This window comes from Rattus norvegicus, chromosome 7 (assembly GCF_021556685.1).
Source record: "Rattus norvegicus strain SHRSP/BbbUtx chromosome 7, alternate assembly SHRSP_T2T, whole genome shotgun sequence".
Taxonomy (NCBI): Eukaryota; Metazoa; Chordata; class Mammalia; order Rodentia; family Muridae; genus Rattus; species Rattus norvegicus.
Window position 1 is genome coordinate 136,922,273 of NC_141540.1, and position 12,670 is coordinate 136,934,942.

Consider the following 12,670-nt stretch of genomic DNA (forward strand, 5'->3'; position numbering starts at 1 on the left):
GTTTAGTCCATTGTCATTAATGCCTGGAAGCATGGCAGCAGGCAGGTAGACGTGTGACTGGGAAGGTAGCTGAGAGTTCTGCATACAAACCAGCAGACAGAAGGAAGACTGAGCCACTACATCGGGGTTGAGCATCTGAGACCTCAAAGCCCAGTGACAAGCTTTCTCCAACAATACCACACCTACTCCGAAAAGGCCACACCTTCTAATAGTGCCACTCCCTATGGGCCTATGGGAGATATTTTTATTCGAACCATCACAGGGGATTCAAACCACCACAGGGGCCTTGCGAAGAGCAACCTAGAGTCTTGGCAACAGCCTGGTAACAATCAAGCATTGATCTGAGCTGGCTTAAACCTAAGTTTAGTGGGGAATGTTTTTGCCTCAAGAGTGCCCTAAGCCACAAGGTTTAGGAAACACTAGCGAAAGTCCTCACAATCAGCTTCTTAAGGCCGCAATCCAAGATATTAATTCACATGTCAATAAAATTAATTAATTATTAATTAAGAAATGGTGAAGGTTTTCATTTTGTGACTCTCTTGTATTTCAGTAGATTCCGTCATTCACTGTGCTGACTGGAATTTTATCACTGTTTTAAGTAGCTCTCTGTATGAGATCACTCTGTCCCTCTGGAGTTATGTCTGGGTAATGACTGTGCTGTTTTCAGTTTCCAGTTGCTTGTAGGGAGTCATTCTCCAAATGTTTCTGAAGACCTTAGCGCTCTAACGGGAATGCAAACAGCCTGGCTTCATTTTGATAATGCACTACGGTGAGGACAAATGATAACAGACAACTGCGACCTGGTTATCACCACGCAGGAAAACAACGTTGTGTTAGAAATTCTAGATAATCTTCTCAGGGTGGCTATAGACTTCCAACATCACACAAACTCACCCTTCAGAAGGTTCTGATAATAATTAGCTTCCTAGCAACACGGGGCTTTTTGGAGCAAGCATCTGTTAGAGAAGCTGACACAAAGGAGAACCCGTCACGAAAGCCTCTCATTAAGATGTGTCATTCACTTGGTAAGACGCTTTAAGACGGCAATACCCTCTCGCATACAGTTATGAATATTTATTCTCATTTCATTTTGAGCTTGGTTCCAACCTACTGACTTCTTCCTGTGGAGTCTTGCAATCAATGTAATTAGTTTCCAGTAGATTTCAAACTTAAATGTGGCTTATCAGTCACTTGGAAGGTAGTAACAGCACAGGACCCTAAGTTGACCGCCATGGCCCAAACCACTGCTTGCCATTCCATGTTAATAAACTCCCTCTAGCCTCAATTTTATCATCTGTAAAATGGGGGGGGTGGAGGGAATAGTATCCATCTTGTACGATAGTAAAAGGATTAAAGGAGATCTGGCATATAAACAAACTTGCCTAAGGCTGTCTGTCCCCAAATGTCTTCCTTAAATGGTAGCCACATACAGTATACCTGAACGTATAAATCAGATGCATAACTCATGGACACAGCAGTGGTATAGCAGCAGCTAATGACAGGCCTATATTCTGCGGTCACTCTTCCAGAACGATACAACCATATGAATCACCTAGCAAGTTCATTTCCTCATCCCTGCAACCTTAGTCCAGGAGGAAGAGGCTCAGAGAAAGACCCAACAGGAAACAAGACAGATATGAAAGAATCATCAAGTTCTACAGCAAATTTGATGTGTGAGGATAGACCAGCCTGGCAGATTCAACAACAAATAAAATAGTGCCTTTTCATATATTTCCCATTGGTACTACAATTAAATACCATTCAGAAATAGAAAAATACTTTCTAAATATGATCTTTAGAAATGTTCACCCAGCCAACATCAACAGCTAATGGAGATACTCCTGTTTAAACACGGCACACGGGATGGTGCATGCCTCCAGGAGGGCCTGCACTGAGTTGAGGGAGGCAGGAAGATGACTAACTAGTTCAAGCCCTGTAATGGCTACAAGACCTCACTTCAAATGACAACAACAAAAAAGAAGAAAAGGGAAAAAAGAAAAAGAAGACAGACAGAAGGAAAGGAAGGAAGGAAGGAAGGAAGGAAGGAAGGAAGGAAGAAAGAGGGAGGGAGGGATGGAGGGATGGGACACGTTGGGGGACGGGGACGGGACGGGATGGGAAAAGGAAAGGAAAGGAAAGGAAAGGAAAGGAAAGGAAAGGAAAGGAAAGGAAAGGAAAGGAAAGGAAAGAATTCTCACAAAGGTCACCATTGCTTTTGCACTGGAACTTCTGAGCAACAGAGGAAGGCATGAATGAAGCAAACAATAAATCAAAGAGTGAATCTGCTTATACACCATAGAGCACAATGTTAGATGGCATCAGAGCACGCGGGAAGAACTAGCAAGAACAAGTGTTGGTGAAGTCATGGATACACGAACAGCTAAACATCAGGCTTCCTTGTCCACCTCTCCTAAATAGTTATTATTTACTTACTAATCAGCTAACCTTTCCTATCTAGTGACTCACTTCTTTACTGCCCCAATCAATACAATTTATGATCACCAAATAAGGCCCTTTATGATTTATAATACCAAAATACCAGTAAGAAACCACTGGGGCAACAGCAGCAAGGGCACTAAGTTACTCAGTTCTTGAGAGTTCGAACCGACTTTGTTCTGAACACTTGAAGAAAATTTGAGCTGTAGTGTTTACTTATTAACCTGATTACTTCTGAGTGTCCATGGTGACACAATTGATGCTAGGATTAATCAAGATAATTTGATGGCTCCTGCCCACGTAGAGTTTGCTATGTGGTGAGAAAAAAGAGAACTATAATATGGAAAGTCATGTGAGTATTTGTGAAATGCGAGTCATAATAAAGTGTGCGAATGGGGAGGTGTAGGCATCGTGCTATTGTGTGCTGTGTAAATTTACCCTTGCATTATTCAAATGCTGACTTCTCTGCCTTCACAGCTTGTTTCAATCTGGACAGAGCATTGTAATGCTTATGTCAAGAATCTCCTATCTCAAGTTTGTGTAGACAGCGCTTACCATTTATGCTTTGCCTTGTCAATAAAAGTCAATCACCCAATGGCAGGGCAGAAGAGAGAACAGAGCTGAACTTCCACCAGCCAGGGGAGAAGGAGAGAGAGAAGAATAAGGCAGATTCCACCATGAGGGTGAGGCAACATCATGGGAAAACACCTCTGAAGCTCAGAGAGCCTGACCAATACTAAAATGCAAGTCCTTCCGAGATTTTGGCTAGGAGATAGACAGCTGATCTTAGGGGATTAGAATAGAAAGATAATGCCTAGTTATTGTGCCTTAAATTGAAAATAAATCTTGGTCTCTCTGTATCATTATTGAGGAACAATATAGGATAAAGAAAAACAGCTGCCATAGTAATTTACTATATACATTTATATTAAAATAACATTATAGGGTAACATAAAACCAGAAATCCGCTGGGGGTAAAGAGCTGAGGAAAAGAGAACATGGAATTTGGAGAATGAATGTTGCTTCAGACGTGAAGGGCTCAAACACACACAGGAGCAGGCAGCATTCCAGGGCACAGCAGCACGCTGGAAACCAAAGGCCCCTGAGTCAGGAGAAGATGGTGAGGGAAGAGGCACGACGGTCTGTGGGACAGGTCCTCAAATTCTGCTGCTGATAGTGAAGCACTAATTTAAAATCTCACACAAGAAAAAGCTTAAATCACTGACCCAGTGTCTTACTTAAGGTTTCTATTGCTCTGAAGAGACACCATGGCCATGGCAACAAAGGAAAACATTGAATTGGGGCTGGCTTACAGTTCAGAGGTTCAATCCATTATCATCATCCAGGAAACATGGTGGTATGCAGGCAGAGATGGTGCTGGACAGGGAGAGTTCTACATCTGGATCAGGCAAACAATGAGGGTTGGGGGGCATTTCTCATTCAGCCCATCATACCATTTGTCAAGACACTGATGGCTTCTCCACTAACACCTTTCAAAGTATAGCAATGTAAACATTATGTATCCTATCTACTCACAGACATAAACATTATGTATCATTGTAGGAGGTGGTTCCAATGCTAAGGTCCTGTTCCCCAATTGGTTCTTGATCCATCAATAGAGATGCCAGTGGCCAATGAATGAGGATGGGACAGGACACTTAGAGTTCCTCGGAAGGATGCAGGGAATCAGGAGAACTAGGGAAGAAAGAAGGAGGCCAGAGCTGCAGAAGATAATGTCAACCAGTCATGTGAGTTTTCAGATAGAGTGGCCAATTATGCCTCAGGTAGCAGGGGAGGTTTAGGAGTGCCCAGTCACTGAGTTAGCAAAAGCATTTTAAGATTAACGTGTGTGTGTGTGTGTGTGTGTGTGTGTGTGTGTGTGTGTGTGTGTGTTTCATCCGTGGATCTGAGGGAACCTGAGTTGGGGCTGGTGGTGGAGTCTTTCCGGAGCTTAAAGCAGGGTAGCAAAAACCACACACAACATATCATATCTATCTACAAACATAAACATTATGTACCATATCTATTCACAAACACAAACATTATATATTTTATCTGCTCACAAACTTGCAGGGTTTTTTTATGCATTGAGGTAGTCTATTCCAAAATCAGTAGGCTTGTCACCTTGATTCCATGCCCTTGCCCACACTTAACTTTCACACTTCCTCCTCCATATTGCTTCCCATCTCCGTCCTATAACCCCCACTCTCTAAGTCAGATTTTTAACATTGTGCAAAAATAAGAGTCAAAAATAGAAGCAGAGGGCACAGAGTAGCCTCCCTCCAGTTTTCTCTCTCTAAATTGCAAAAGTCAGGTACTGCTGGAGGACAGAGTCATTATAGCCTTGGGTGTAGGTTTAAAGCAAATTCCACCCTTTATTAGAAGTGAGGCTCAGGCGCGTTACAGAAGCTCATTAAGCCTTAATTCCCTCATTAGTAAAATGAAGATAATATTATCACAGATGTGGAAATGAATGAGAGGTGCTTACATAGCATCTTTTATACAGGGAGCGTCTAATGGTTTGTTATTACCAGCATCATGCGAGCAAATCGTCCATGACAAAGCACACAGTCAGTTTCGACTGTACGTCAAGGGGTGACCACTCCTAAAGAGCCACTCTACTGCTGGCAAGCTAGGGAAATGCATTTATTCATATATCCAACAGATACCTATTGAAGAAATACCAAGTTTTTATTATTTGTATTTAATAGGGGTGTGGTTAATAAACATCTGTATTAACGCACTGTAGAATACATTGTTAAACTAAAGACCACAAAATGTGTATTTATATAAAAACATTCCGGACTTGGGGAATTTGGTGGCAGGAAAAGTTCCTGAACACTTTATCCAGAGTGTGTCATTCCTATGAAACTAGAAATACACCCACAAGAGTACAATACCCTTAGTGTAGATTAGTGATTCTCAACCTTAATGCTGCAACCCTTTAATAGTGTTCCTCAACCAGAAAATTACTTTTGTTGCTACTTTGTAACTGTGATGTTGCTACTGTTATGAATCATAGTGTAAATACCTGACACATCTCAGACATGGGAACCACTTGTCTAGATTCAAATATGCTCTGCTACTTTGTAGAGGAAGCTCTTCTGGGGGGAACAGGAAAGGAGATAGGCAGGAAGGAGGCAGCTGTTTGAAGGAATATAATACTTACTTACTATTTATTTCAGATGTTTCCCTGGAGAAGGAGTCCTTATAGAGTTAAATACTTACAAATGTAAGCTACAGGAGCTGAAGTGAGAGCACAGTGACTGTGTGCGCAGTGCTCCTGTAGATGAGCTGGGTTTGGTTTCTACTTCCTGTATTAGCTACCTCAGTTTCCTGTAACTCCAGTTCCAGGGATCCAACACCCTCTGGCCTCTGAAGGTAGTTGCATGCAGGTGGTACACATAAATTCACACACACACACACACACACACTAATTAATTAATTAATTAATTAATGATCTTAAACAATTAATGCTCTGCTTCCCGGTAGGTTTTCTGGGTATCCAATTGCAAGGTATTTCTTTCTTTCAGGGAGAGACTCTATTGTCAACTTTTTGTTTGGTTGGTTTTTAGTTTTTTCCTTATTTATTCCTTTATTTATTTACATTTCAAATGTTATTTCCCTTCCCAGTTTCCCCTTTGCAAACCCCCTCTCCCATGCCCCCTTCTCCATGTTTCTGTGAGGGTTCTCCCTCACCCACTCCCACCTCAGCACCCTAACATTCCCCTACACTAGGGCATCGAGCCTTCACAGATCCAAGGGCCTCCCTTCCCATTGATGCCAGATAAGGCCATCCTCTTCTTCTTATGAAGCTAGAGCCACGGGTCCCTCCATGTGTCCTCTTTGATTGGCAGATTAGTCCCTGGGAGCTTGGTTAGTATTGTTGTTCTTCCTAAGGGGTTGCAACCCCCTTCAGCTCCTTCAGTCCTTCCCCTAGATTATCAACTTAAAAAAAAAAAAGTCTAAACCCCACACAGATCGATCTAGACACCAGCCATGTCTTTCTCTTCTTCAGTGTTACAGAAAGGAAGACAGAGGGCCATTTGCGTACTTCTCACTGACCTCACTTATATCTGTGGGCACACAGAGTCTGCCTAGCCTGACACCCATGGCCAGGGTTCTGCAGCTCGCCTGTGTCTTTCTCCACTTCTCCTGGAGACATATTTCCCCTCCTTTATCTACCTTGAATCACAACCATATCAGACTGGAGTGAGTAAAAGAAGTGACCAGACTGACAGTTTTCCCTTCCATCAGGGGAATGTTGGAGATCTGAGGTCTGACTGATGTTCCTCCTCGAACTGCCTTGAGCTGCTGGCTGATAGGCTAACTCTGAGGCACAGATGAAACCGATAAGAGAGTGAGATGCACAACCATTCTCCCCACAAGGGAAACTTTCAAACTGCCAAGTCCTGGTGCAGAACATGTACCCTCGTGAGCAGTACACTTGCAATGTGTGTCCAACATGTAATTGTTAGGCTGTTTTATACTAAAGAATGTCACACGACATAGTGTGATAGATACACGCACACATTGTTTATGTATGTGCACAGTTTTAAGATGGTTTTACACAAAATATACATTTCAAACATCTCTTGATGCCTGTATTTATGACCACAGTGTGGTGGTTTGAATGATAATGGCCCCCATAGGCCATATTTGAATGCTTGGGTTCTCAGTTCATGGAAATGTTTGGGAAGGATTAGGAGGTATGAACTTGTTTGAGAAGGTGTGTCATTGTGGGTGGACTTTGAGGTTTCAAAAGCCCATACCAAGCCCAGTCTGTCTCTGTCTCTCTGTCTGTCTCTGTCTGTCTCTGTCTCTGTCTCTCTCTCTCTCTCCTCCACGCCATCCCTGCCTGCTGCCCTGCTCTCTGTCATGACAGTTCAGACAATCCTCTGAAATTGCCAGCAAGCCCCAGTCAAATGTTTTCTTTTATAAGTTGTCTTAGTCACACTACCTCTTCCCAGCAACAGAACAGTAACTAAGACAAGTATATTTTTAAAATGTATCTCTTGCTCGCATGTCAAATACATATTGTAATAAGAATCTATTTCCAATTAGTCCCCAATGACTGTCAGCGGAGCCTACAGGTATAAATCATATGATTTGTAATTGTACAGCAGTGAGATTTTCATGTCGGCTTACTAATATTGGTACCATTAAAATCAAGGCCAGGTGTGCGGAGGTGCAAATGAGGGATTCTAGTTGTAAATCCAAGAAGGCCTCTTCCTCAGGCCCCACAATGTACCACTTGTCTCTCCCAACCTGCAGCCTGATTAAAATGTGATTTTCTCCTCATCCTCATTACCACTGCCTGGACTTACTCAGTACGGGATGCCAGGGGTGTTATATGTGCTTTCCGCTTATTAGCCCATCTAACAAAGGGTCATAACTCCAAAAATACCCAACCGTTAGTCCTGTGAGAAGTACAAGACACTGTTCATAAGCAGGAAAAAGGGTCTAAGGGTCATAACTGAAATGTTTTCCAGAGTCTACACTAAAAGCCCCCACATGGCACGGCCCCTGCGGAACGCTCTGTCGTAAGGTGATTGTCCCATGCCTGACAGTTCGACCACCACTGCTCTGCACACTTTGTTTCCTCCTGTGGGGACCACTGGCAGGCAGCGCCTTCACGTCCATGGCTGAAGTCCAGTATGGCTGACGGATTTCAAAAGGAGAGGACGGACGTGTGCTTTTCTCTCCCACCTGACTGTCCTTATTTTGGAATTTGAAGTGGATAATGGAGGAGATGGTAATCCACACTGTACTTCAACAAGGTAATACGCTTCCATTTAGACTCATACAGAGGCCAGGGAGGGGATTTACACAGGCATTAGTATTTGACTACAGGTGATTTACGACCGGGCACTGAAATCTGGGGGAAGCAGAAGATGGATAGTAATATTATATCGTGGTGTATATCCTGTTCACATCAGGCCTTCATAATCAAAGCCAAGCAGCAATCTACAGAACCTCTCTTAAATCTGCCACCCCAGATCCTGATTGTAAAATAAAACGACCCAAGTGTGCGCCGTCTCTATTTGGCCTTCCCGTGAGGGAGTGCCGGCGCAAGGAACTTCCTACTTTTTATTTATTCACATTCAGTCAACAGAAACATAAATTAAATTTAAAAACCTCAGTGTTATGTGGACAGAATAAAGCACGCCTAATCTACTGCTTAGTAGATTTTTTTTTTAATTTAAATATTATGGGCTACAGGCTGTGCGGTGGCCACCCCATGCACCTCCGCTTGCCTCTAACAAAATAGGCTGACTGAAAACAATACGCTACGATAAATTCTGCAAACCAGCAATCTTACATGCCTCCATCCTGCTGTGGATAAATAGTTTTTAGTGGGTCTTTTTATTTGACACATCCCTGCCAACTGCTTGCATCTGAAATAATTTCTTCGGAACGTCATCGAAAACAGTCGGCACAGGCACGTTGATGCCGCGTACAGAAGTCACCCATCAATTCTAGGCAAACCTTTTCTCGTTACTGTCAGGCAATTAAGAGCATTAAAGGCCAAGCTTCCCCATCAAAAGAGATGCCTTTGTGTATTTGAGAATGCAGAGGGCCAGGGAAGAGTGAGGTTCAGGCTGCATCTTCCTTTCCTCTAAAAGTCTATGTGTATGCAGACGCTGGCGCAGTGAAGGTCAGGGGGTCCTTGGAGAGGAAAAGAGAGCTCTCCATTTTGTTCCTATGGTGCTTCTGTCCTGGGTTTTGATGCTCTCTATTTAGTGCTTTGTTAGCTCCTGATACAACTACGTCCTACAGGACTCACCTCAATGACCTTGTCTATTTGTTTCACAGACTTAGATACAGTTATGGTTACCATGTATATAGTCTGTTGGCTCGTCTTTCTAGCACGGCTGCAAACTCCCTTAGAAGACAACTGATCTCATTCTTCCTGCTTCCCAGAGGTGAGCCCAGCCCTTAGGACCAAGGAATGGCTCTGTAAATGCCGGTGGATTAAAGGTGACATTGTAAACAATGACATGTAACCTGTATGAATAAAAGGGGCATAGGGGTGTGGGAGGGACAATTCAGTCAGGTCTGATTGATGCTGGAGGAATGAGAATTGGTATAGGTAGATTCAACAGGGGGGATTTATAGGATCCCCTAGGGAATGATCTCCTACTCTCATCAGAGCCTTTACTTCCCCTTGTAAATTCATTCATTGACTTATTTAACAAATGCCTATTGAGGGCCAGTTGTATTCTAGGTAGTCATTACCTACTCCATAAGTAATGAATATGTATCACCTAGTGATGGCAGGAAACACGGGACCACTGTAATTTGTAGTGATTTCATTACCTATGCCAACATAGAGTCAGAGCTGAGCTGTAAGTTTAACCTCAAGCTAGACAACAGAACATTTAAAGTTTTCCACTTTCACTAATCTTACCACTAACAAAGGGCACTGATTTTCCTTTAGGCTCAAGAATTTCCTTTAGGATCCACTTGATAACTCAACCAGATCCCCCTAAATCTTGGCTCACTGGTATGATTTTTGCCCGTAATATGCTAAGTTCTGAAGCAGCGTAATCTTCCCCCAAAGAATCGCACCCAACTGAAACCCCTGGGCAAGGCTCTTTCTTGGGACTTGATTCTGCCCTGACGGTCTTGTTTCCCTTCAGTAAAAAGTCTTTACTGCTAATGTGGTACTGTGTGATGGGAACAAAACAAGGCTACTTTACACACTCAGTCTTAAAAGATCGTGTGGAGGGGTTGGGGATTTAGCTCAGCGGTAGAGCGCTTGCCTAGCGAGTGCAAGGCCCTGGGTTCAGTCCCCAGCTCTGAAAAAAAAGAAAGAAAGAAAAAAGAAAAAAAAAAGAAATGTAAATAAAAGATCGTGTGGAAATGCTCACTCACAAAGGCCATGGGGCCAACCCGGAGTCTGTTCAATCGGTGGGTATTTCTAAAAATGTAAAACTATCCTGACCACTAAATGAAAGAAAGGTAAGCAGGCAGACATCCCTTAAAACAACATAGGTTCCTTAAGTCCTTCCGCTAGCCCCTCCCACTCATATGAATCCTTCCGCTAGCCCCTCCCACTCATATGAATCTTTCCGCTAGTCCCTCCCACTCACATGAATCCTTCCGCTAGCCCCTCCCACTCACATGAATTCTCTCAGGAGATAACACAGTGGTTTGTTCTGTGCATACTCCCACCAGAACAGCATCATTCTTTCAGTGAAGTTCCTGAACCTAACGTCACAGCTGAGGGTACTTCAACGGGTACCTTAAAAGTTGACGTAATATTGAGTAGTTGTCAACTGAAGTATTTAGTGATCTTAAGACTTATTCAGGAAGAACTGCTTTAAAAAAAAAGCAATGCTGTTTTCCTTTATGCAGATTAATTCTACCCTATTTAATCCTGGTTTGTTTTTCTTTTTTTACTTCCCTACCCTCCGATCTGAAATATAAGTATCGCCGTCATTTCCAGAATGTATCGTGATATTTTCTGCTGTCGCTTAACCCAGATGATACACTCCATAAATCTTCATAAATCAATCCCTCCTTCCATTAATCATTTCCATTACTTTCCCCTGGATGCCTTCCAAGACTGTCAGCATCGCCTGTTTATTTGGGTGTGGAAACTGGAATACAGTTGTCTCCGGGTGATTTCAAACACTCATATGAGGCACCCCAATCCCCTTCCCCTTAATGTTCAGGCTCCACCACAATCAATGCCAACCTCACTTTTTTTGCACATTTTCATTTGTCTAAACTCCCCACCATCTACACACACACACACACACACTCACACACACACACAGAGAGAGAGAGAGAGAGAGAGAGAGAGGGAGAGAGAGAGAGAGGGAGAGAGAGAGAGAGAGAGAACTCTCTTCTCTAGAGATCACATCTGATGTGATTTTTGCCAGATATTTGTTTGGGCTTTCAGAGAGCAATTTCATGTTTTTCCATCCCCGATTTCTGATTTGTTTCCGGTCTCTGTGAACCACACTGCTGTTCATCTCCTGGCCATTTATCAAAGCTTGTAACACCTCCTGATTCAGTCTTCCCCGGGACTGTGATGAGCGTTTGCTCATTCTCTTTCGGATGATTAATAAATTCATAAAGCGTGAACCACAGAGCCTGCTATGAGGCAGGCTGTCAGAGCGGCACAGAGTGTCGCCTGCTATGAGGCAGGCTGTCAGAGTGGCACACTGTGTCCCTCCCTTACCTCTTGCAGGCACATTCAGCTTCCTTCAGTTGGGGGTGGGGTGGGGGGGTTACCGGGGCTACTTGGAAATGATGCATCCAGGAAAACTACGCCAAATGCCAAATCAAATGTTTTGCTCCAGACTGAATGGAATGCAAATCCCTACTATTCTTGTGGTAGGCTCCTCTCTCCTGCACAGCTGAGCCTCAGCAGAAGGTGGCCCTGCTTCATGGGGCATTGTGAGCTGAGAGTAAGTTTCAATTTGTATTTTATGTTATTGGAGACTTCGGCATCCTTTCCTCAGAAGACTTTATCCGTGATGTGGTACATTTGGCAATGCGAAATGAATCACAAGATAAGGTATATAGTGTATTATGCATAAACAGTCCAAACTCATTCTACAGTGGACACATCTAGTGAATGTCCTGGTGACAGCTGTGATAGTTAATACTGTCACAGCAACACAATCTAGAAGTACCTTGGAGACAAGCCTCTGGGAATGTTTGTGAAGCGTCCAGATTAGGTTAATATGAGGTGGGAAGACCCACCTTAATTGTGGGTGGCACCATTTAGTGGGCTGGGGTCCTAGACTGAATAAAAAGGAGAATTTATGCTGTGTCCCAGCATTCACTGCTCTCTGCCTTCTGATTGCAAGTACAATGTGACCCGCTGCCCCAAGCTCGTGCTGCTTCAGCTCCTCCACCAGGATGAACTATGCTCTTGAACAGTAATGGGAATGAACTCTTCCTTAAGTTTCTTCTTGTTACAGCAAGGAGAGAAGTAAGTAACAAAGTGTCAACCGTCTTTCAGTGAGAATCTCCTCCCGCTGGCGTGTCTTCAGAGCTGTCTGGGTGGGTAACTTTGTAGCTATCCTTTCTGCTGTCCTACTGACTCAACTCCCAGGGGTTATTTATGGCCTTTTACCCCCATGTGTTTGATGTAAGCAATTCAGTAAAGAAAGAAAGAGAGCTTTGAAACAGACCACCACCCGTCATCCCCCTTCCCCCATCAGACCAAGTCCCATCATCAGGAGACTCCACACGGCACCACCACACTGTGGTG

The 12,670-nt window shown here is 43.4% G+C and overlaps 1 long non-coding RNA gene across 1 annotated transcript; it reads left to right on the top strand.

Moving 5' to 3' along the window:
• Positions 1-3,999: 3,999 nt before the first annotated feature.
• On the top strand, positions 4,000-9,433 carry LOC134479559 (uncharacterized). Its single transcript, XR_015626179.1, has 3 exons — positions 4,000-4,184; positions 7,929-8,216; positions 9,253-9,433. It is a non-coding gene; the product is annotated as an uncharacterized LOC134479559 (long non-coding RNA).
• Positions 9,434-12,670: the final 3,237 nt, after the last annotated feature.